This window comes from Ovis aries, chromosome 13 (assembly GCF_016772045.2).
Source record: "Ovis aries strain OAR_USU_Benz2616 breed Rambouillet chromosome 13, ARS-UI_Ramb_v3.0, whole genome shotgun sequence".
NCBI lineage: Eukaryota > Metazoa > Chordata > Mammalia > Artiodactyla > Bovidae > Ovis > Ovis aries.
Window position 1 is genome coordinate 41,074,082 of NC_056066.1, and position 22,739 is coordinate 41,096,820.

Below are 22,739 nucleotides of genomic sequence, written 5' to 3' on the forward strand. Positions count from 1 at the left end.
CCTGGGATTCTCCAGGCAAGAATACTGGAGCGAGTTGCCATTTCCTTCTCCAATGCGTGAAAGTGAAAAGTGAAAGTGAAGTCATGTCTGACTCTTAGCGACCCCATGGACTGCAGCCCACCAGGCTCCTCCACCCATGGGATTTTCCAGGCAAGAGTACTGGAGTGGGGTGCCATTGCCTTCTCCGTCATTTGTCACTAGGTAAATGCAAATTTAAACCACCAAGAGATACTAGTATACCCATATTAGAATTTCTATAGAATACTGACCTTCACGTATTACTGGTGGGAGTGAAAACTGGTATAATAACTTTGGAAAACAGTTGGGGAGCTCCCTAAAAATTTAAACATATACTTACCATATGACCCAGAAATCTTTCTCCTAACTATTTACCAAGGAGAAATGAACACCTATGTCCACACAGAAACCTGGACATGAATGTTTATAATGGCTTTATTCATAATAGTCCTAAACTGAAAACAACACAAATGTCCTTTAAATGAAGGCTAGGTAAACATCCTGTGGAGCATCCCGGCCATGGGTACCACTCAGCAGAAAAAGGAACTGATGCCTAATCCACGTGACAAAGGGTATTCATTTCAAAGGCATGCACGGAGCAGAAGCCAGGCACAGCAAGGCTACACAGATCTAATTCCATCTCTGCGACATTCTGGAAAAGGCAAAGCTCTAAGGATAGAAAACAAATCATTTATTGCCAGTGACCAGAAGGGAAGGTTTGACTACAGAGAAGCACAAGGGTACTTCTTGTGGAACTGTTCTGTATCTTGATTTTGGAGTTGGTTATATGACAATATGTGTGTGGGTGGTCAGTCGTTTAGTCATGTCTGACTCTTTGCAACTCTATGGACGGTAGCCCACCGGGCTCCTCTGTCCATGAGATTTTCCAGGCAGCAATACTGGAGTGGGTCACCATTTCCTCCTCCAAGGGAATCTTCCTGATCCAGGGATCAAACCTGCGTCTCCTGTATTGGCAGGCAGATTCTTTACCACTGAGCCATCTGGGAAGCCCACATGACATGCATTTGTCAAAACTCTGGGAACTGTACAATCAGAAGGATGCACTTTAGTGTATGGGAATGACACCCCAATAAAAAATGAATTCCTGTTCAGAGAAAACACTGGTGGAGGAAAAACCAGGTGACAATGAGTTGAATATCTGCACTCAGGTAGATTTTCTATCAGGAGCTACTCTACCTGTGAAACAATTAGTTGCCTTTGACACAGACTTTAGGAGGCATCCAAAGTTCAGAAGCAATAGAAGGTAGAGAGTAGCCTCTTAAAATGAAGGAAATACAGTTTGTCATCTTGTGATTATTTAATGGAGAAGTAAATGGCAATCCACTCCAGTATACTTGCCTGGGAAATCCCATGGACAGAGGAGTCAAGTAGGCTATAGTCCATGGGGTCACAAAAGAGTTGGACACAACTTAGCAGCTAAACAATAACAACAATAATGTACAATCGATGTTTAACCTCATGAAGGCCAGTGTATCCAGACCTTTCCTGACCCTGGGGCTATGTGTTAGCCACCCACCTCCAGTGTCCCTGAAAGTGGGGTGAGCATCCTCCTATTTCTCTCCCCGGGGTGAATGTGGAAATAGACAGGACAGTAGCCATGTTGAAAGCAGGGATGTCCATCTATTGGGACAGCTTCCAGCCAGCCTCCTCTTTCAGGCATTTCACAGTTGATGGAGAATACATGCAGGGTCTGTGTTTCCATTTCCCAAAGCTTAGCCCCGGATGGAGGGTCCACCTTGAGATCTGAGCCCTCAGCTTCAGCAGACATTGCCTGTGCAGTGTCCTGGGCCCGTCTTCTGTCCCTGCCAAAGGCGTGGAGACCCAGCCACGCCCGCTAATCCAGCTGCACAAAAGCACAGTAGCTGCTAGGATATATCTGCCTGGCTTTCTTCCACCATGAAAACATTCACACCCCAGGCTTCATTCTTAGAAAGTCCACAGACTTTTTTACTGGGAAAATAGATTCCAGGAAATTATACCTTCAAAAGCCTTTTCCTTTAGAAGAATAAGTCATTTGCCCTTTGTGATCAAAATCAATACCAGCAATGGGGGGAGATGGACCACTGTGTTCCTGAAGAGATGCTCTGGGCAGGATTTGATATCACCTGTGGGTACCCGGCAGCTGAGCACAACCTGAATCTCATTATGAGGGAACAGGGGAAAATGAAAATAAGGATCTGTATTCTTTGAAACTGTCAATATCATGAAGCATAGAAAAGGTTCTAGAACTATTTCAGAGAAAGGAAATCACAGACACATAGTATCATGTGCTGGGGGTGGAGAACGCCAAAAAGTACATTCTTGAGTGAAAATTATTGATTAAATCAGAACACTAATGGTAAATTAGGAAAAAACACTGTCAACGTTAAATTTACGGAGATGGTCAACTGTGCTATGGTTATGCAAAAAATACTCCATTTCATAGAAAATAACACATGGAAATACTTAGCAGTAAATAGGAGACATTTGGTAGGGGAAAGTCATGCTGTGTGCAACCTACTCTCAAATGGTTTGGAAAAAAGTAATTCTTGAAATTGTTTGCATTATTATTGCTGCTACCATTGGGATGAATATTATTGTCAAAATTATTACTAAAAAACTTTTAGGGACAGGGTCAGCCAGGCCAAGAAAAATAAAAGCTTTTGAAAACTTTAATACAATGACTTGTCCTTAATGCAAGTCATTTTGAATATACATTTAACGCCATGAGCTTGGTTAATTGCAGAAGGTGGGAGGAGGAAGGATGAGAAATGTAGTTTTTCTGGGCCCTACAAAAAGCCCCCATAGACCAGATCCTTATGAAAATGTCAGTTCTAAATATCACTTGACAGATGCTTTTCCCAGGCTTTTTATTGGGACAGGCGTCAGGCGCGCTATCTCCTTCACTTCAGACAATGTCTTGGACCGTGTGGGGAGGCCCCTGCAGACACCCGCCTGCCAATCATTTCCAGCACCACCATTTCCATTTTCCCCCTAAATCCTCCAAAGAAGGACTGAATATTTACAGCCATCATGTTAACATTTTCCCTTTTCCACTGTTTGGCTTGGCTGAGACATTTTTGGCTGCATTGATGACTGTGCTGGTCAGTGACCCAGGCAGTCCCACGAGGTCCTTCTTCTTCTGGTGGTCATCGTATTGCTCCTTCTTAGGGTGGGGAGGGGCATAGATTATAAGGAGGAAGAAGAAATGAACACCAGTCCCTCACTTTCATCATACATTTGTGGTCTTGATAACATGTGTTATTAACAGAAGAGGGAGGAGACCTTGGCTTCAAGTTTGGGGGTATAGATAAAAAGCCTTATAGCAATCGCCAACTCTCAGATTAACACGCTAAAAGTGCAATTATTACGCCCACCCGATCGTTAGGGACTGGATGGATCTTCTCCATGTGGGGACTCAAGGACCCAGGCTCCCCGATGCTGACATCATCAGCATCTCCACATATCGTGCACCAGTGCCTGCTGGGGAAGGAGGGGGCTGCCAGGGGAGATTTATGAAGTCCAGTGGCCCACATCACTCTAGTCCACTTCACACGACCAATAATCTATCATCGATGTCCGCACTCCTCTCATGAGACACAGGATCTCCTTCCCTCCCCTAGAACCTGGGTGGGCCTTTATAATTAACACGGCAGATGTGATGGTAACAAGTGACTGTGCATGACTTCAAAGACTAGATGATAAAGTCAGCACGCCTTTGGCTTGCTTCACTCTCTGTCTCTTGGCCTCACCTCAGACACTAGCTGCCATGTTGGGAGGAAGTGCCGGCCACCAGGAGATGCCCTGTGAGTGCATTCCAGCTGAACAGTTCCCCAGCCAGCAGCTGGGATCAGCTGCTAGACCAGTCAGCAAATGAGCCATCCATTGTCCTTTGCAGAATTTTGACCTGTGGAAAAAAAAATGAGACATAGAATCTTTTTGTTATTTCTTAAAGCCACTAATTTTGGGCATTACTTGTCATACAACTGTAGATAACTAACACAATGAGCATGTTGCCAGTCTCTGCCATGATTCTCAAGCCTCTCTGCATGGTTACTCATCAGGACTCCCTGACTACCACCCAAGGGAAAAATTACTGCAACCACGGTAACCTCCACCACCATCACTATTGTGTCCATAGGGCCTTGATAAGAAGTGTAGATGTCAGACCAAAAAGAGGAAATAGTGGAGAATTTTGCCAAGGCCGTTCAGGCAAGATTGAGGGAACTTACTGGTGACACACCCTGGGACTGGCAACCGCAGAATGGAGGTGGTATTGCCATCCTAGTCCTGAAGGGACGATGTGGGGACCGGTTAGTGGAATCTGGTATAGCCTCTAAGTATAGAGGACAGATCAGCTGAGAGGGATTGAGACTTTCAGAATGCAGCCACCGTCAAATGGAGGCCCAGCAAAGAGAGAGAGAGCTGGGGGAACAAACACCCAAATTCTCTCTCCTCTCATGCTCTGATTTTTCATTGATATTTCCTATTGGGTACACTCAACAGAAAAACAAAGAACAGGCAACCTGGCTGAACAGTCTATAGGGTCAGCCTTCCAGGGGATAGAGCAGGATGAGAAGGTTAGGGAGTAGATTTGGAGGGGGAAATACAAATGTCATGCATATGCGCCATCACCCCCACCCCCACCATCTTCCTCCCATCAGCCCCACCATCATCACCCCCAGCATCACTACCATTACCACCATTACCCCCATCATCACCACCACCATCCTCATCATCATCTTTAGAGTACCTCATTTGCATACTACTTTCGGATTTACAAAACAATTCCTCATACTTTCTCTTATATCATTCCCAGAAGGTCACCCTTGCAGGATCCCTTGCATCTAGCAGAGGGTTTGGTCCATAACTGGTGCTTAGTTCGACCCCGCAAATACCAGCACATCCGCTCTACTGAAGGATCTCAGAATCACAGGCACAGAGAGTAACCTCCCAAGACGAATATGTCAAGTATCACGAGAAAGACACAAAGTGTTAGAAGGTTTGATTAGGAAAGACTCATAGGGGTGGTAGAGCCCGAGACTGGTCCTCAGTGTAAGCAGATCTCATCAGAAAGGGAGAGAGCTTCCATATCCTGACAGCCACATGAAGGAAAGATTTAAAGGTGAGGAAATAGAAATCGTGTTCTGGGAACAGGAAATACTTCCATTTTGCTGGATCATGGAATCTACAGAGGTAAGACCTAAGTTACGAAATTGAAAACAAGTGAAGTGACCATGTTTGGATAAGTCACAAAAGCCAAGAAACACTTATTCTGAGTACATCAGGTGCTGGGGAGTCAGGGAAGGTTTTTGAGCAGAGAAAGAACTCGGTTTACAGTGGTGGGAGGCTAAGTGGAGCAAGTGCCTAAACGAGGTGGGGAGATGACCCACGGGGCTGCCCTCACTTCAGATGCAAGCCTCTTGCCAAGAGAACAAGAGCCGAAACAGAAGAAAAGGTGTGACCACATACTGACAGGCTGAGCAGGAGCAGGTGAACAGTGCTCTTCTACCTCAGGCACAAGGGACATCACAGTCCAACATCATGCTTTTCTATTGAGTGACTGCTCGTGCCAGGCTGCCCTTGACTGTGGATACAGCAGGAAGCCAGATACATAAGGCATCTCACTTCACCCCTGGATTCAGTAAGAGAAAAATAATGCCCTCAGATCAAGCAGGAAATTCAGGACTAAGAGATGGCATATGTGCTCTCTTTTGCCTGGAATAGCCTTCATCTCTTCTCCTTTGCCTAGAAAACTCCTATACACCCTTCAAAACCACCTAGAACTCCCCAACAATTGAAACACTTGTCTCTGATTCTTTCCACTATACTTTTCTCAGTCTTTTGACACCTTCCTTCACAGATAACTAGGATTTCAAGGGTTTCAGAAAAGCTTTTATAATTACAATAGATTGCGAAAGGTCTCTTGGAAGTTGTGTTAAAACTCTAGTAAGTTTTAACGCGTAAGACATATAAAAAGCGAGTTTGGAATTATTGTTTAGAGCATATTTGCAAAGGGAAAAGGCAGCTTCAGTGAACTGTGTTGGAGAAAGAGGGGTAATGTGATAACTCACTCATCTTCCTATACCACCTACCCAGTCCTCTCTACAACCCCTTACACTCCATCCCAAGGTACTTAAGCCAGCAAGAGGCACCATCGGCAGAGCTCTAGTCTAGGTAAACCACAAATGTGCTCTAGTAAGTGGTATTTTTAAAATCAAGAAATACAAGTGCATTTACTGGGGGGCGGGGGAAGGCAGAGCATTTGAAAGTGGGCATCTCCCAGGAATCTGCCAATGGGCACATAGCTACTCGGGCATCTCTACCCGTACGTGACAGGACAGGATGAGCTGGACTTAGGGTTGGGTGGGGGAGGTGGACACAGGCGTTTATTTCGCAATTGCTATTGGACAGTTTCTGTTCTCAACTCTAGGCTGAGGGCTGCAAGCCATAAGGTGAGGGAGACAGCCCCAATTCTAAAATGCTCATGTTCTCATGCAAGAGAGAAAGCACCTGTAAATGAAGTTAACTTGTTGTTACATGCCAACTGCCCAGTACAGCGCCCTCAGCTTTATCCAGCCAGGATGGGCATCTGGCTTGGGTTTATCTCCATTCTACAATTGGCAGGATAAGCGACAAAGTCCTACTGTGTAGCACAGAGGACTATATTCCATACCCCATAATTAACTGTAGTGGAAAAGAATATATAGAAAAAGAATGTATGTCTATGTACAATTGAATCACTTTGCTGAATAGCAGAAATTAACACAATATTGCAGGTCAACTATACGTCAATAAAAAATAAATAATAAAAAAAAATTCGGCAGGAGAGGTGAGCCCTCACACCTGGCGGACTCGGAGTCGTGTTTCCACCAGATGCCCAGTGAAGTGTGGGTAAACCATGTTGATGATGCCAGGTGAAGCAGTCTGCGTCTGTGGCTACAAGTAAGCTAGGTCCTGGCTTGCAACAGGAAGGACCAGCCTCATCCTCCAGGAGAAAGGACCAGGAAGACATAGAACTCAAAGGAAGGATACTGTCAATAAGCAGGTTAGTGTGGAGTTTTCCTGGTGGGAAATGAGGCTGAAAGAGTCATTTGAGATCAGATGGAGACTCGTGGAGAAATAGTTTAGAATTTCATCCTGCAAGAAGAAGGATGGCTGAGCTCAGGAGCAGGGAGGCTCAGTGGTACTTTCTGGATGCCAGTCCACAAAGCGAAAGATGCTGGGGATGCCAGCCCAGAGGTGAGACAAGAGGGCCTGGATGCATGTGTGGTGAGAATGGAGAAGCATATCAATGAGAGATGAGGCTTCATGAAAGGAGAGCAGGCAGGAAATGCTGGGCCTCAGGAAACCTGAAACAGTGCATGCGAAGTGATGATGGAGCCTCCAGGTAAGGCTGTTTGGTAGCTGAAGAGGTGAGACTACAGAGGTCAGGAGAGAGGCAAGCTGGATCCTGAGAGGAGGGTCCTCTATGAGGAGGTGATGGTTGGAATGAAGAGGAGAATGAGTGGATAGTTACGGATGTGGCTTCAAAACTAGAAGAAAGTCAGTAGCTGCATCATCATGGGAGCCAGAGGGAGAGAGAGTGTCAAAAAGTGAATGGTGTCTACTGCTGTCACAGACAGCATCTCAAGGGGGACAACCATCAGACTGGTGTTCAGGGGTCGTCCCCTAGGGGCACTCTGTTAGTAAACAGAGCAGCGGGGAATGAGGAAAAGCATGAGAAGCAAGCAGGTTGCTGCATCCCCTACTGAGGACTTGAGCCAGATCAGCAGTCACCCCAAGGAGGGAAGTGGACGAGAATCCAGGAGAGTGTGGGGCCCAAATGGACAGGAAGATGACCAACCTAGAACCAGTCTACCTCTGACATTAAACTCCCAGGAGATTTGGGGCAAATGTCGTAATGAATGTGAGCTCCAATTTTTCCATTTTTTATTAATATTTTGGAAATGTTCAAACACCTTAGGAAGAAAAATGTATTCCATCACTCTGTTCCTACAGTCACTGGCCCACAACCAATCCTGATTTACCGTTACTTTATCCACTGCTGCTGCTGCTGCTGCTGCTAAGTTATAGACGGCAGCCCACCAAGGCTCCCCTGTCCCTGGGATTCTCCAGGCAAGAACACTGGAGTGGGTTGCCATTTCCTTCTCCAATGCACGAAAGTGAAAAGTCAAAGTGAAGTCTCTCAGTTGTGGAGTCGCTCTGACTCCTAGCGACCCCATGGACTGCAGCCTGCACAGCTCCTCCGTCCATGGGATTTTCCAGGCAAGAATACTGGAGTGGGGTGCCATTGCCTTTTCCTACTTCATCCACCTTCTTTCCCAATTGGTTCATCTGGAGGTTAGGTCTAGATCGAACTCCTTCTAAATCACTCCCTTCCTTCATTAATTCTTTGAGTGCCACTTGAAAAGATAAAGGCTGTTGTTCAGTTGTATTCGACCCTGACCCTATGGAAACCATTGCTACATCTAAACAGTTAGCAGTAATTCCTGAACAGCCCAGAAGTGTTTGAATTTCCCCACTTATCTCATAGGATTGGAGGAGGAAGAGGAGCTTTATCCCAGTGAAAATCCAAACAAGATCCACCCATGGCATTTTGCTAACATATGTTTTCATTCTCTTTTAAATGATAAGTTCACCCTTTTACTTTTTTTTTCCTTTTGATGGTTATTTTTTGCAGAAACGGGTAATGTGTCCTGTTTCCTGACACAGGGCTTCACTGACAGCACCTACATGGGGCCATGTAAGGGGCTTCTCTGTCCCCTGCTGCGTCTCCTGCCGGCTAGAAGTTAGACCCAGAGGCTCGATGCGGCTCACATTAGACTTGTTCCTCTCGCATCACATCGATGTGGATCCAGCGTCCTGTGACCTCTCTCTCCGTCAAGCTCTGATTGCTGTGTGGATTAAGGCAGTCCACCCCATCCGTCCATTGTAAACCCCTGGTACTTTTCACCACATTAGCAGAAAAATACAAGTTCTTTCTTTCCTACAGAAGATCTAATTCTATTTTGATCAGCAGAAAAAATTAAAGACTTTAGATACAGTAGATCAGCACATATAAAACGTCAAGATTTCCTAAATATAAAAACTGTATTCATGACAAATTCGATTTTTCTAAAATGAAAGCAATATTTAGAATGTGGCCTATCACTGACATTGAAGCACTAGGTGTGAAATGCCTCATGAAAAGTATGATGGTGGTACTTCCCTGGGGGTCCAGTGTTAAGACTATGTGCTTCCAAGCCAGGGGATACAGGTTCCATCCCTGGCCAGAAAACTGAGATCCTGTATTCTGCAGGATGCAACCAAAAAAAAGAAAAAGTACAATGGTAACGAGGGGGAAAGCATCTGGTGCAAAACATCCCCCACCGCTATGCAGTGACATGAATTCTAGGAACCGACTGCTGGTAACAACATCGGTAATGCTGGAAGCTGGTTTTCTTCTCCACCAAGATTTTCCTTGTCATACAGGACCTAGACTAGGGTGCTGGCAGAGAGAATGGAAAAGTCATGAGAAATGTGACCTTAGGAAAGAAGAGCTAACAGGATTTGGTAAATAATTAAAAAGGGGGAGAGACGGGATACTGCTCATACCTTGACCAGTGAAATCTTAAGTAACAAAAGAATGTAAATTGGAAATTTCACAAGGACATGGAAACTGCTCCCTGGTTTAAACCAATGGATGTCCCCAGCTGGTGAGACTCTGACTTTGCAGATAACAGATCCTCAGATTGCCCCCAGAAATGTTCCTGGGCTATCAGAATCCACCTTTTCATCCCTGGATTCATCTTAGAAAACTGCTTACACATAACAAAGAGTTCCATCAGCTAGGGGATATTCTAAAACACTGGGCCTTGTGCCAGACAGCATTTTAGGGGAGTTAAGTATTTACTTATTTATCTGAAAAGTACCCAAATGCTTCAGATCCTGAATAATGAATGGTTAAGGAAATATATGGGGGTTAGAAGAGCTGCTGACTCCCTTGCACATATAAAGAGTTCTGTAGAATAAGTAAAAATTGTGGGTCCTTCTATGTAATCAATGCTATCAGTGGTTTAGCAATGGGAGAGCCTACAGGGCAGAAGCTTGAGGAGAGACAGTGTTGAGGGCACACTCAGAAGCCCACATTTGGGCCCCCAAAATGAGGAAGAAATAGCAGAGAGGAGACGTTGAAACGTAGAAAATAAAGGTGTGAAGGACTGCCCTGGCAGCCCAGTGGCTAAGACTCCGTGCTTCTCCTGCTGGGGGTGTGGGTTCAATCCCTGGATGGGGAGCTATTAATAAGATCCCACAATCCCACGCACCTCACAGTGCAGCCACAAAAAGTGAAATGAAATAAAACGTCTGAGAGAAACCACTCAGCCCTGCATCTGGCCCCAGGACTTATTAGAAGCAACACGTCAAAATAAAGCATGTAGAAGTCAGCGGATTAGTGACAGTCCCCCGCCCCCCCCCAAGCCTGTCACTAAACCTATTTATCAGTGGACATTCCCAGACCACAAAGCCCCCATCAGCCAACCATTTCTCACCCATCAACGTGCAAAATGACCCTTGATCCAGGGCAAAGGTCTCACCCCTCCCAGCCATCTCCCTAAGATGAGACCTAACCACAGATGCTGGCATCAACAAGGGACAGCCCTTGTGGGCACACGGAAGCAAGTGTCCACCACAACAGCAGTCCAGGCAGGAGGCTGATGCCTGCGAAGAGCCAGCCCCAGATGACCCGGCCCTCTCAGGGGCCAGCCTGCTGTTGAGAGGCCGGAGCTCAGTCTAGAGGGTTCCTGGGCTCTGGCCCAGAAGGAGTCAGTAGTTCCTGTGAACATGCTGCAAAAGTGATGAGGAAAGCCTAGACACCTCTTCTCCATTTAAAAGGAAGTCGTGGAGGCCTCTGGGCCCAGAGCTGGTGGCTGAAGATCATGGTCACTGTGGGAAAAGCAGCCATGTAGGGTGTGGGGGGATGGTGATCCTGGGAGACTTGTTGGCCAATGGGATTTGAGCACTTGCCCCTCCTGGTCCTTGAACCTCATTTGAGACAAATTCTTAAGACAATCATAAAAACCATAGCAACCTGATGCTGGGAAAGGTTGAGGACAAGAGGAGAATGGGAAGACAGAGGATGAGATGGTTGGATGGCATCACCGACTCGATGGACATGAGTTTGAACAAGCTCCGGGAGACAGCGAAGGCCAGGGAAGCCTGGCGCGCTGCAGTCCATGGGGTCCCAGAGAGTCGGACACAACTGAGAGACTGAACAGCAACAAAAACCAACTTGCTGACGTTGGGATTTGCACTGAAGGTGTGAACCGAGGGGCTGGGCAGGAAAAACAGCTTCAGTGTCTTTCCCAGAGCAGGTGAGAGGACAGGAGGGCTGCCCGGTGAATCTCCAGTGCTAACTGCTCCATCCTCTCCTGCCCTGTGTTTCTAGAACAAGAAACAGACCTGAAACATCAAGAGAGGAGTTGGCATTTCCAATCTTTTCAGGGCAGTGAGGCTGGATCTGGGAGCAGCTGGAATCAGTCCTGTGTCATGCAGCAGTGCAGAGATCAATGTTGGGAGAGCACGTGACAGGCCACCTCCAAGGCAGGAAGACTCTGGGCTTGCGATGGAAGGGTGAAATGAAGGGAATAGTGAATGGTCTCCTGTGTTGTCCCTTGAACCCAGACCAACTGGAGGGCACAAGCGAGCCCGGGGAGGGGCGTGAGGATCACGCTCTATGCTGGCAGCAGGAGGCATGTGTATGTGTGTGTCTCTGTGTATGTGTGTATGTGTGTATGTGTGTGTCTGTGTGCGTAGATCCCAGGAAGCGGGCAGAGTGAGGACCAGGAAGATGAGGCAGGGAGAAGGAACAGCTCCGGGCTGGTCATGGCCTCAGGCAGCAGGTGCTCTCTGCTGGAACCCTGCTCAGAGCAGAGTGGGGGCCTAAAGGGTTGTGCCTGGAGTAGCAGCAGGAGTCCCTGTCCTTCGGGAGCTGGGAAATAGCCGTAGACAGAGATGGGGCCACCCTCCGACTTGCAGCTGGCCGGGCTAAGTCAGGTGGGCTTCCCAAGGGCAGAAATGCTATCTCAATGGCAGCTGTAGAGTGACCCTTGGGGACTGACCTCCCCGGTCACAGTGGGGGTCAGTGGGGTGGTAAAGAGACTGTGAAACAGGCCCCAGAGAAGCCCCATGCCTCCCAGACCTGACAAAAAGTTTCCGTTTCTCACTAGACATGGAAGATGCGGACGGCCCACGTTGGCCTGTGCCCTGCCTCCTGCTACCCTGCCCTTGTCCACCAGGAAGGATAGCCTGGGAGCTGTGTCCAGGGCATAGCCTCTTCCCAGGAAGCCTGTGGCACCTCCCTGCCTGCCTGCCCCGATGTGAGGGGCCCGAGAGTCTGTCCTTCTTAGATACAGAGCACAGTGTGGACCCAGGGTTTTCAGAATTGATTCACACAGGCGCATTTTCAAGTTGTTCCCTCTGACTCTGAGGGGTAAGGGTCATCGCTTCTCCCTTCCCCTCTCAGACAGGTTCCTTGGAAGGGAGTTTGAGCCTGAAGTTTCCCTCCAGAAATACTCCCGAAGGAGAGTCCCCACCTGCCCTCACCCCCAGATCAGTGCCCAAGGGCCCCAGAGCCCTCAAAAGGAAGGGTGTGGATCGGGAGAGGGCGTTCCTCTAGGCAGAGGGAAAGGGAATCGGGTCCTCCCCTCACTGTCCACCGCGCCTGGGGGACGTGATGGGGCCGCTGACTTTCCGTTTCTTTGTTTGTGGGCCTGTGACCGCGAAGATGGGGGCCGGGACCCAAAAAGTATAGAAGTCTCCAACTTCCTTCTCAGCTCCCCAGGCGTGGCGAGTAAGAACGTCACCGCCTGGCTCATCTTCACTGCCTTGGACATTTCTTTTTCAAATAACTCTTGGCCCTTTCTTCGGGATCTGTATGATAACACGTCATTGTAGAAAGTTCTTTCCCCAGAAGACACGCCATTGATGTGATCTAGAACGGTCAGATCACAATTCAGAGATTTTAGGGTTCCCCCACCTGTGGCTCCCTTGCGGAGAGTTGAGTCAGAAGATCCTAAAGGACATGGCCAGATCTTCCCCTGTTTTTCCTTCCCAAAGCGATTACAGAATGAGTTGTTTATATTGTTCCATTTCTCATATACAGGCTTTCCAAGCCTTGGACCTTGGGCTGCTGGCATTTTAATTAACCTGACCCCACCCCCACCCCCACCTCTTCCCCAGTGATTTCAGGAAGGGAAATAAAACAGCAACACTGCCTCCCCCCAACACAAGGCTGGGATGATTGTCTTACCTCTTACAAAGGGAACACCAACCCTCAGGATGGCGCCCCCAGCTCCCTAACTGGCCTACCCCTCTCCCAGCACCTCCAGTCAATTCTGAAGTTTCCACTTCAGATAGAAATCTGTTGAGTGGGAGGAGGAATATTTCTCCTTTTGATAAGTAAAATAAAATTTTCCTCTGGATCAGCTTAGAGCCTCTCTTTTCTCATTCCAAGGTCACTTTTATTCTGAGGTCAGTACTACCCATAAACCATCATTTCCCAATAAGAATGCAAGGCAAATACCTCCAGATTCCCAGAATCTGGCCTTGAAACCAACCTGATGTTTAAATCAGCATGGATATCCCTCTGTTGTGTCAAATCATAGTTTCCCCAGAGATACTGTGTTTCTTGTTTCTTTTCTAGTAAATTTTTATTTTTTGCCCCAATATTCACAGCTTAAGCATTTTTATCCAGTTTAAACGATGGGGATTTAAATTGCTATTTTAGTGGAAGAGGCTTGATTAAAACCTGTGTCCTCATCAAATTATTGGACAGTGGTTCTTGGGCTCTGTTTACATTAGTGTCAACCTTAATTTAAATTCTGCATAACTATATTTGCTTCGCTAAATGCATTCACCAGGAACATACCACAAATTACTTTGCATTATGAGCAGACTGTCTTTGTCTATTGCAAAGTGTTTTGAAATTAGCACCATAAGTAACTAGCTGTAAGTGTCACTCGATCTCCTTAATGCCTCATTAATCAAACCCTGTGGCAGCTGGTGTGATGTCCAAGCCCATCTCATAGAAGATCGGTATCACTTGCTTCTTGCCCCTGACCACAGTCTTTTAAACCTGATTCATGACTTGTGCATCTGCCCGCCCTCCTTGTGGCGTTCCCCACGCTCAGAGGTCCTCCAGCGCGGGCGGCTTTGCAAGGCAGACCAGTTCCTGAGTATTCTTTGCAGAAATTGGCAATAAAAAACCACTTCTCCTCTCGTGGAAACCCATGATCTCAAAAGGAGGAAGGTTATTTCCCTGTGTTATCCACAAAGATTCAACATAATTTTCATATCACTCTTAAAATGCCTTTCTGGAAAAAAATTCCCTGGACTAATTTTTCTTTAGAGCAGGAGTTAGAGAAACAAAACATATTCTCCCAGGAGACTGCAGTTTCCACCCTGGCCTCAGTTTTCAGAAAGATGATATACATTTAGTCGAAGCACTTTACCAGGAGAGAACAATATATTTGTTCCTTTAAACATGGGGTGATTTCTGTCCTAAATACAAAATTTTTAAATTTGTACTTGCAAAGGAAATAAAAAACAACTCAGATTTGATATTTTTATTATAGTCCTTAAAGAAAAAAGACTGTCATTCACATGTACATGTTTATACAAAGTCATACCAAAAACTACATTTGTTACAAGATTCTTTTTTTTTTTTGGTCTTTTGCTGGAGCCATCAAACATGCAAATACCTAAAAGAACACATCCCTGTTGTCCATCCCCTTTCCCTGCATTGCATACCGGCTGGAACACACACACATATACACACACAAACCCTCTTCACTAAATTTGATCTCCTTGGTGTTAAAACTACTTCGCAGCTCTACTGGACAAAGGCGTCCCACAGCATATCCTGAGCAAAGTGGGCAGTCGCTGAACATGTGGGTGGGCAGGGTCACACTGTCCCGCGTGGCCCTGGCCATGGCCGTGGGGGCTGGCACGAGGGACCCCGGTGTAGACACAGGTGCTCTGTTTCCTGGGGGCCACTTGTGAGGTCGATCTTCAGGAGCTGCGTCTCTATGGACGGCCTTTGGTTTCGTGGCCTTCCCTTCTGACAATCCAGCAGGAAAAATCCACAGCAGGGTTTTTTCCTATGGGTTTTGTCAGTGTGAAAATACACACACACACAAACAGGATTGAAACTTCGTATTTCCTGCAAGTGGCTTTCTGGTCTGGCATTTTGTGAAATTTAAGTAAACTATTAATTTTCTTTGGGGTTACACTTTTTGCCTTTTCACCTTACAAAGCCTTTCAAACTAAATAAACCTTATTAGAATAGAATGCAGCCTTGTCGCCCAGCTCCCAAACCAATGTCCTTGGCAAAACCCACTGAGTTTGAACAGACGGATGGTTCAGATCTTAACTTTAAAACCAACCTAATGTAAGCCATACTTTATGCTTATTTTTATCACATCTACTTTCTCTTATGGCATTTAAAATAGGCTCTGACTTTAAAAGAGCAGATGGGAAAGAACATTTCAATCATATCTTAGGAGACATTTACTTTGATTAAAGGAGTAATTTACCGAAATTACAAATATGTTTTATGTCCCATCACCAGCTCATCCTGTTCTCTCTCTGCTTATGGCAACCTCTATTCACTAGGACTCTGAAAAGATTAAATGTGGAAAGGAGGAGTCCAAAATGATTTTCAGAAGTGATGAAATCATCACTGAACAATTTCAAAATGGCTAATTCAAAACTTCCCCTTCTTTTTAGCAGCTGTAGGAGTATGAGTGTTTAAACCAAAAATTTTACCTCCTCTCTCTTTCCCTGTTTTACACACTCACCTCCTCCCCTTTCGTTCCCCCAAAGGCAACATTTTGGCTTGGCAACCAATACAAGTCACTGAACCCTTCCATTGAAATACTCCACAAAGATCCTGCCTAATCACAGCTTGGATTTCAGAAAGAAAGAAAAAACTCAGGAATTCGGACGCTAGGCATGTCACAGTCCCCCGCTCCATTCTGCCCTTCCCTCCCTCACTGTCCCCGGTGAAAGAAAAGACAGCCACGCCTCACCCGTTACAGTAAAGACACCCCGAGATTTAGGGGGATGAGTGCAGCCTTACTTAGCTGCAAGGCTGCAGCTGTGCTCTTATCTGGCCAAAGGAGCCAAGGGACAACAAAAGACCGCAAAGAAGGGATGGTGGCTGCATGGGAAAGCCACCAGCCCCGCATTGTGGTGCCCTTCTGCTGAGCAAATAGTTCAAACTGTTCATTCCCATCTCCTATTCTCTCCCTGGTACATTGTTTGTGCCCTTGCATTTCATTCGGCAAGGAAGGTTGCTCTCTGGGCCTATAAGCAAACAGTCCAGAAAAGAGCTAGCCATCCCCTTCTCTTCCCCGGAGAACTAGCATTTTTATTTCGGCTCCAAGCTGTCAAAGACCTGGAGAGTTTATGTCAGTGTCCTGAATTAATTGCTTTAAGCTGTACCAGGCTCCACGGGCTACCAAATATCCAGGAGATGTTTATTAATAACTCTTCCTTCAGGATTCTGGCTCCAAGCCGTCCCTTGGTGGTGGCCTTTATCCAGCTGCCACCTTCTCCCCACTGGCCTCTTGGTGCTGGGGGTGGTGGCGTGGCCAGTGGTAGAAAGGCTTACCTCTTTTCCTGTCATCGTGACAAAATTTAGAAATGCCTAGAGGGAAAAAATATCCACCTGTGTATCAGGACATGTGTGATGGTTATCTTTGTCTTGGCCCCAGGAAGCTCCCAGAGTTACAGAAACTGCATGAGCGACTTCGAAGTGGCCCAGTACAAGCTCATTTAGCCCATATAATTAACAGAGGCAGCCAGAGAAATTATCTCCCCCTGCCCCCTCCTCTCTTCCTCCCCCAAAAAAGAAAATTCAGTGAGGCTGACAACTTGATGTATTTTGAAGTTTTCCTGGTAATAATAATAAAAAAAGCCTCTTTAATAGAATGAAATAATAAACCAATTTATATACCGATATAAGACCAGGATCGCGAGTGCCATTGTGTAATTTTCCACTTGACTTTTCATTATCTACCTGAACAAAATCAATCTATATGTATGGGATCAGCATACAATTCCGGAGATAAAAGCTGAAAATAAATGTGCTTTGCATATCCCAGAGATAAAAGACACAGTCCTTCGGACAGCCTTTTCTTCTCCAGCAGATGTATTTATAAAATAAATCGTCTGTCAAGGGGAAAAAAAAATGAGACATAGTGGTGTATCTGCAGTGTGGACTCTTTTGCTGGAAATATTGATCCTGCAAATGAGCGCTGGTTAATAAGTGCCCTGCCGATGATAGCGGGTCTACCCGAGTGCCGGCTGGGTCAGCGCTGCTCCCAGCCAAACTGCCCCACTGCCAAAAAAAAAAAAAAGACAGAGAGAGAGAAGAGAGACTTCCCCTATTAAGACGGATTTAAGGCTGAGGACTTCAAGGGCCTTCTGAAGCCTCTCCACAGAGACAAAGCACACTGAAAAAATAACACTATGTTAGAACCCCCCCTGAAGCTTGTGAGGGACCCTCAGTCTTCAAAAAAGAAGTTGAGTTCCATCCTTTTTTTGGGGGGTGGGGGAGACTTTACCCTAATACCTAGAAATGGAGCTAAGGGCAGTACAGCCCTGTCCACACCGGCCTCACCTGGGTCCTGGCCAGTCCCTCCCTCTTGGGATGCATCCTCGTCAGCACTGCAAGTGTGTGCCATCCTGGGCAGATGGCAGAGGCATCCAGGCCTGTGCCCATCAGGTCTGGGCTCCTTGGGGCACAAACACCCCCCTGGGGGGAGTTCATGGGGCTTGCTCCCAGGCTGGCCACTCTTGTCCCTTCTGTGAGGCAGTGGCCAATTGCCCATGCTTTATTGGCCAGCAAAGAAACCCACAAGGCATGGGTCCTGGACCACTTTTGCCCCTAGACAATCACTCTGAGCTCATGGACTTTATCTGGTCATTGAGAAGTAATGATGCCTTTGGCCAAGGACTTAGACAACTTGCTGCTCATCGTTCTTCATTCATCAGAAGCTTTAGTAACTTTGGGGAGGTTAAGCGTCTACTTGGGCAACTTTAATGTTTTATGTTTTCGTATCTTGGTGCTTAGTTCTGGTGGTTGTTGGTCTGGTAGTTTGGCCCAAGTCTGCAAATCATGATTTTCATGCATCACTTCCCTCATGCCGAGAGCTCATATTCACGTCCAGAACTCACCTCACTCCCCAGACCCTCATGGGGAACTATGGGGTAAGGTCCCCAGGAGCAGGCTGACGGCAGGGTTGCGGACTTTTAGGGACTCTCCTACAAAGGTCAGAGTTCAGCACCGGGAGAAGCTTGTGTGCTTTCAGGCATGTGGGCCTCTTAGGAGCACAAGCATCCTCCCTCCATCCCATCTTTTTGTCCCAGTATCTGTGAATAAGCAAATCTACAGAAAACAGAAGAATACAGTCAAAGAGGGTTAGGCTGTCATTCTCGTTTGAAAAGTAAACCGCATCCTGACGGCCTATTTTGAAAAGTCCCTGTATTTTCATTACAAAGTTGATGGCTTTTATGTCCAGAGTATTCAGCCTCCATGAACTCAAGGTGTGTTTTGCCCACTGTTTAATTACTCCATGATCCACGCATTTAATCTGCATCCTGGAGAAGCTATACTGGTAGCATGTGAGCTTCATCCACCAGGTGAAAAATCCTGTAGGAGTTTTGTAGCCCCCACCCCCACAACCTCCCAGAAGAAAGAGGACATAAACAGCAGGGTGTTTCTACACCAAAAGGCACATTTACCCATCCTGCATAGCTGTCTCCCAGCATAAGCAGGGTCTTGACCCAGATCCAAGCTGCAGTCCCTGTTTATGAAACAAGTATTGGCTAAAGAGAAGAAACTGAGTTTTTCCAAAGGTATTTTTAGTCATCATGTCAGTGGTATCCTGGTTTGATGTCATTCCCCAAGAAAGAAAAATGGACAGTCAGAAGTCCAGTAAATGTATTTGGGTGGACACATTCAGATAAATGGAACCAGATGGAAAGTTAGCGTCAAATGTCTCTAGTGCTGACATTAAAAACAAACAAACAAACATATATCAAGCAGTTAAAATATGTAAAGGAAATGAAGGATGTAAACCAAATTCAGGCAGAGGGTGAACACATGCCCTTCTTGGTCTTCTTGGGGGTCAGTTAACAGAGGAGGATGAGCCCCCAGCCCCCAGCTGCTGCTCAACTCCTCTGGAACCTAGGCAACTGAAGACATTATATGTGAAAAAGCGCAAGCTGGCCTGATTGTATTTATCTGCCTAGGAATCCTAAGTTAACTCATTTTGCCCCTCAATAGTTGTCTCATTCTTCCCTTTCAGTGAGCGTACAGCATCTTGACAAAGAATCAAAGAGATCTCTTGGTTATCTCTTGAACTCCACCCAAACTAACAGACACAAATGCAAAGGCCCAGTGCAGCCCTTCCCACCAGGCTTGATGGAGAAATAAAGAGCCCATTTCCAAACGAAATCCCACAATGGCATCCTGCCCTGTGGATGAGGTACTCACCTTTTCAAGAACGGCCAAATGGGGAATATGTTTCAGCGTTGTTTTTTGTTTTCTTTCTTCTTTCTTCCTGCCTTCTGTTTTGGAGGGCAGGGGGAAACTGATGATGGGAACTGGATGAAACATGGCCCTAAATCAGAATTTCTTGCATACCCCTGTAGCACCTTCCATTTGAGTGCAATCAAGATAGAGTCCCTCCTCCAGGCTCTATGAATTATCAACACAGCAGAAGGTGGTGAGACCCAAAAATGAGGCCAGGAGAGGGCTCTGCCATGCCCTAATGATGCCGCAAACTTTTCCACAGCACTTAAAATGCACTTCAAGTGGTCCCAGAGAAAGAGGGTTGCTTTTTGAAATGAGAAGAAAAATAACTATAACTTATCCATGGTGACAGTTTGAAAAATGAATGAAATTTTCATTTCTAGTACCTACTGTCATTGTGAAAAAAATTACTGGATTATGACACTACGCAATGCTAAAGAGACATGTATAATTTCTTGTGTGTCTCATAGTCTACAGCAAGTTGTTGGAAACATTTTTAAATGTGGAGAACCAGGTGAAAAATCTCTATAATTAAATTAACATCTGACCCAGAAAGTGTTGCCTTAATCACAGGAAGTATTCGAGAAGATGGATTGACACTCTATATGTGTGCCAACTTTTCTTGACTTGAAATGTTTTCTTTCCTTAAATTTAATTTTATTTTAATTGGAAGATAATTATAATACTGTGATGGTTTCAAACATATTTCTTAAGTATGTTCTTATTATCTGAGAATAAGAACTATGTATCCTTATTCAATTTTTTTTCTGCCATGTTGCACACAAAGAAAGCATGATACCAAGGAAAGGAGGGAAACAGGTTTCTTTTTAAGAAATACAAAAACAGTTGCTCTATTATATGATTTGGGCAACAACAGCCTTATAACAAACTCCTTTTCAAAACAACACTTACTACTCCTGTACAGAGGAGGGCATGACAACCCACTCCAGTGTTTTTGTCTGGAGAATCTCATGGACAGAGGAGCCTGTCAGGCTATAGTCCACGCTGTCTCAAGGAGGCGGACACTACTCAGAGCCTAAGCACACACCCCCCTGTGCAGATGAAGGGCTGTGCTTCAGCCTGACTTCTGGCTGGCCCCAGCAGCGATTCCGTCCAGCTTGTTGACGTTACATGGGCTTCATTAGAACCAAGTTAAATGTTCAAACGCACCTCATATTCTTTTCCAGTGATGTTACTAGAGAAAGATGTGGATTTGCAGCCTCACACAGAGGATATTTTGTCTCCGTGAAACCAGAGTTCTGGCCATTCAGTGTAATTTTAAAAAGAACTGCCCACTCGATGCAGAAATGACAGTTCCTTGTCTCAGGCATTACTTTAAAAAGTTCAAAAGAAATATCTGCAGCCCAACACGGGAAAGTATTTTACTTCCCAACCCACTCAGACTTTATCACAGTTAATGCTGGCAGTGGAGTTAGATGAATCAGGAAAACCATCAAATCATCTTCATACACTCATCTGTGAATTTCTGAAGCCAGACAACATTGGTAGAAGTTTTCTCTCATTTTTTCTCACTTTTCTTTCCTCTGGGGGCTGGGGAAAGAGTGAAAGACCAGTAGGGAATACACTGGAACTCTCTTTACTTTGAGGAAAGATAAGCCTCCATTTTCAAGTAACTTGGAAAGTGAGAATTCTGATACTGAAGAATTTCAGCGCTGGCTTTCTTAAAACCTCAAGACTGATTTTCAAATAGCAAATATCAAGGTTCAATTTCTTTACAGTTGTGAGTTTCATTGCAAAAGGAAAGAAAGGGAGGAGGGGAGTAGATGATTATATATTTTGCTTGATATCACACAAAGTAATTTAACATTAATGAAGGACTAGTGGATTTTACAATTTTTACTGTTCCTGTCATAGCTAAAAAGTCATGTCGTGCCCCCAAACCAGGCCTGAGTTGATAAGCTTTTTTAATACAAATTTTAGGTTAGATTAGAGGATTTTGCAGAAGTCTAAGTCATGGTTTGGGGTGAAACTGAACAATATGTTTGAATCCAGCGTCCATCTGAAGCTCATTTCTGTTCACATCTTTCTCCTATTTTGCCAGCATCTTGCAGTTTCCCAGCTCTGGGGTCCGAATACAGATGGCTACATTCTCATACTGGGCACCCAGAGAAGGTCACATGCTTTACATCAATGGCAATTAGTTCCCCTTTTTAAAATGGAAAATGTCATTAAGTTCTTGAATAATTCAAGAGTAGAGGTCACAATACAGTGTCCCTTTTGGGGGTCTTTATGGTGCAAATGGCAAAACAAGGCGATCCTATCAGTAAGAGTAGATCTAAGGTTTACAATGTAGCTCTATTTAGTGTGACAGGAAAATTAAATTACACGAGGCACTCATTCATCGTCACCCGTTAACAGGCTTGGGAAAATTGTGGATCCCTGGGGACAAATCACTGACAACGTGCGAGGCAAATAAAAATATGTCATTTTAATTGGCCTCCGTTTCCTCCGCTTGGTTTTGAAAATGACAAACATAAACTGGTCCCCCACAACTCTCCTTGGATATATGGTCCCGAGTGGCCAGGGCACGACCACAACTTAAGGACGGGTTAAAAATTCTAGGGGACACGGATCTGTTTTCATAGCCGTAGTTGAGCTGGTCTGGATCCAGGGGTCCCTGGAAAGGAAATACAGGGGAAGGTTTCACATATAAACCGGCGTCCGCGGCTCCCCAGCCCGCGCCTGGGGGGTGATCTGTACGGCAGCTACTGCGTTTCTGGAACCGGGGCTGTCCCTCAACCTGCAGGGTGTCAGGAAGAGGGGGTACCGAACGACGCCGGGGCCACCAACCTCCCTCCCTCCCCAAGGGAGAGAAAACCCGCACGGGCCTCTGGAGCCCTGGCACCGGGCTCCCGGGCTGGGGTCCGATGGATGGGGTCGAACCAGAGGCAGCGCGTCCTCTGAGGTCACCGACCGAGAGGAAAGCTGTTCCCGGGCCGCGCCAGCACATCCTCTCCATACACGTTCCCTGCGACCCCCACGATCCCAGATTGGGCTGGTGGGCGTGGCCGCCGGGGACCAGCTCGCACCCTTGACCACCCCCGAGGCTCGCAGAGCTCTGGGCCGCTCCACCCGCGCGTCCCGCCGCGAGCCCTGCGGTCTCCCGCCCATCGCGGCG

The 22,739-nt window shown here is 46.1% G+C and overlaps 1 long non-coding RNA gene across 6 annotated transcripts in view; it reads right to left on the bottom strand.

Annotated features, from left to right (window-relative positions):
• Window positions 1-441: 441 nt before the first annotated feature.
• Window positions 442-22,739, bottom strand: part of LOC114117582 (uncharacterized) — a 32,338-nt gene continuing 10,040 nt past the window's right edge. For 2 of the 6 annotated variants that reach the window (XR_009595920.1, XR_009595917.1), the window contains one exon: window positions 442-22,238. This is a non-coding gene — a long non-coding RNA (uncharacterized LOC114117582). The remainder of the gene's footprint in view (window positions 22,239-22,739) is intronic. The other 4 variants (XR_009595921.1, XR_009595918.1, XR_009595919.1 and 1 more) reach the window with 4 other exon arrangements.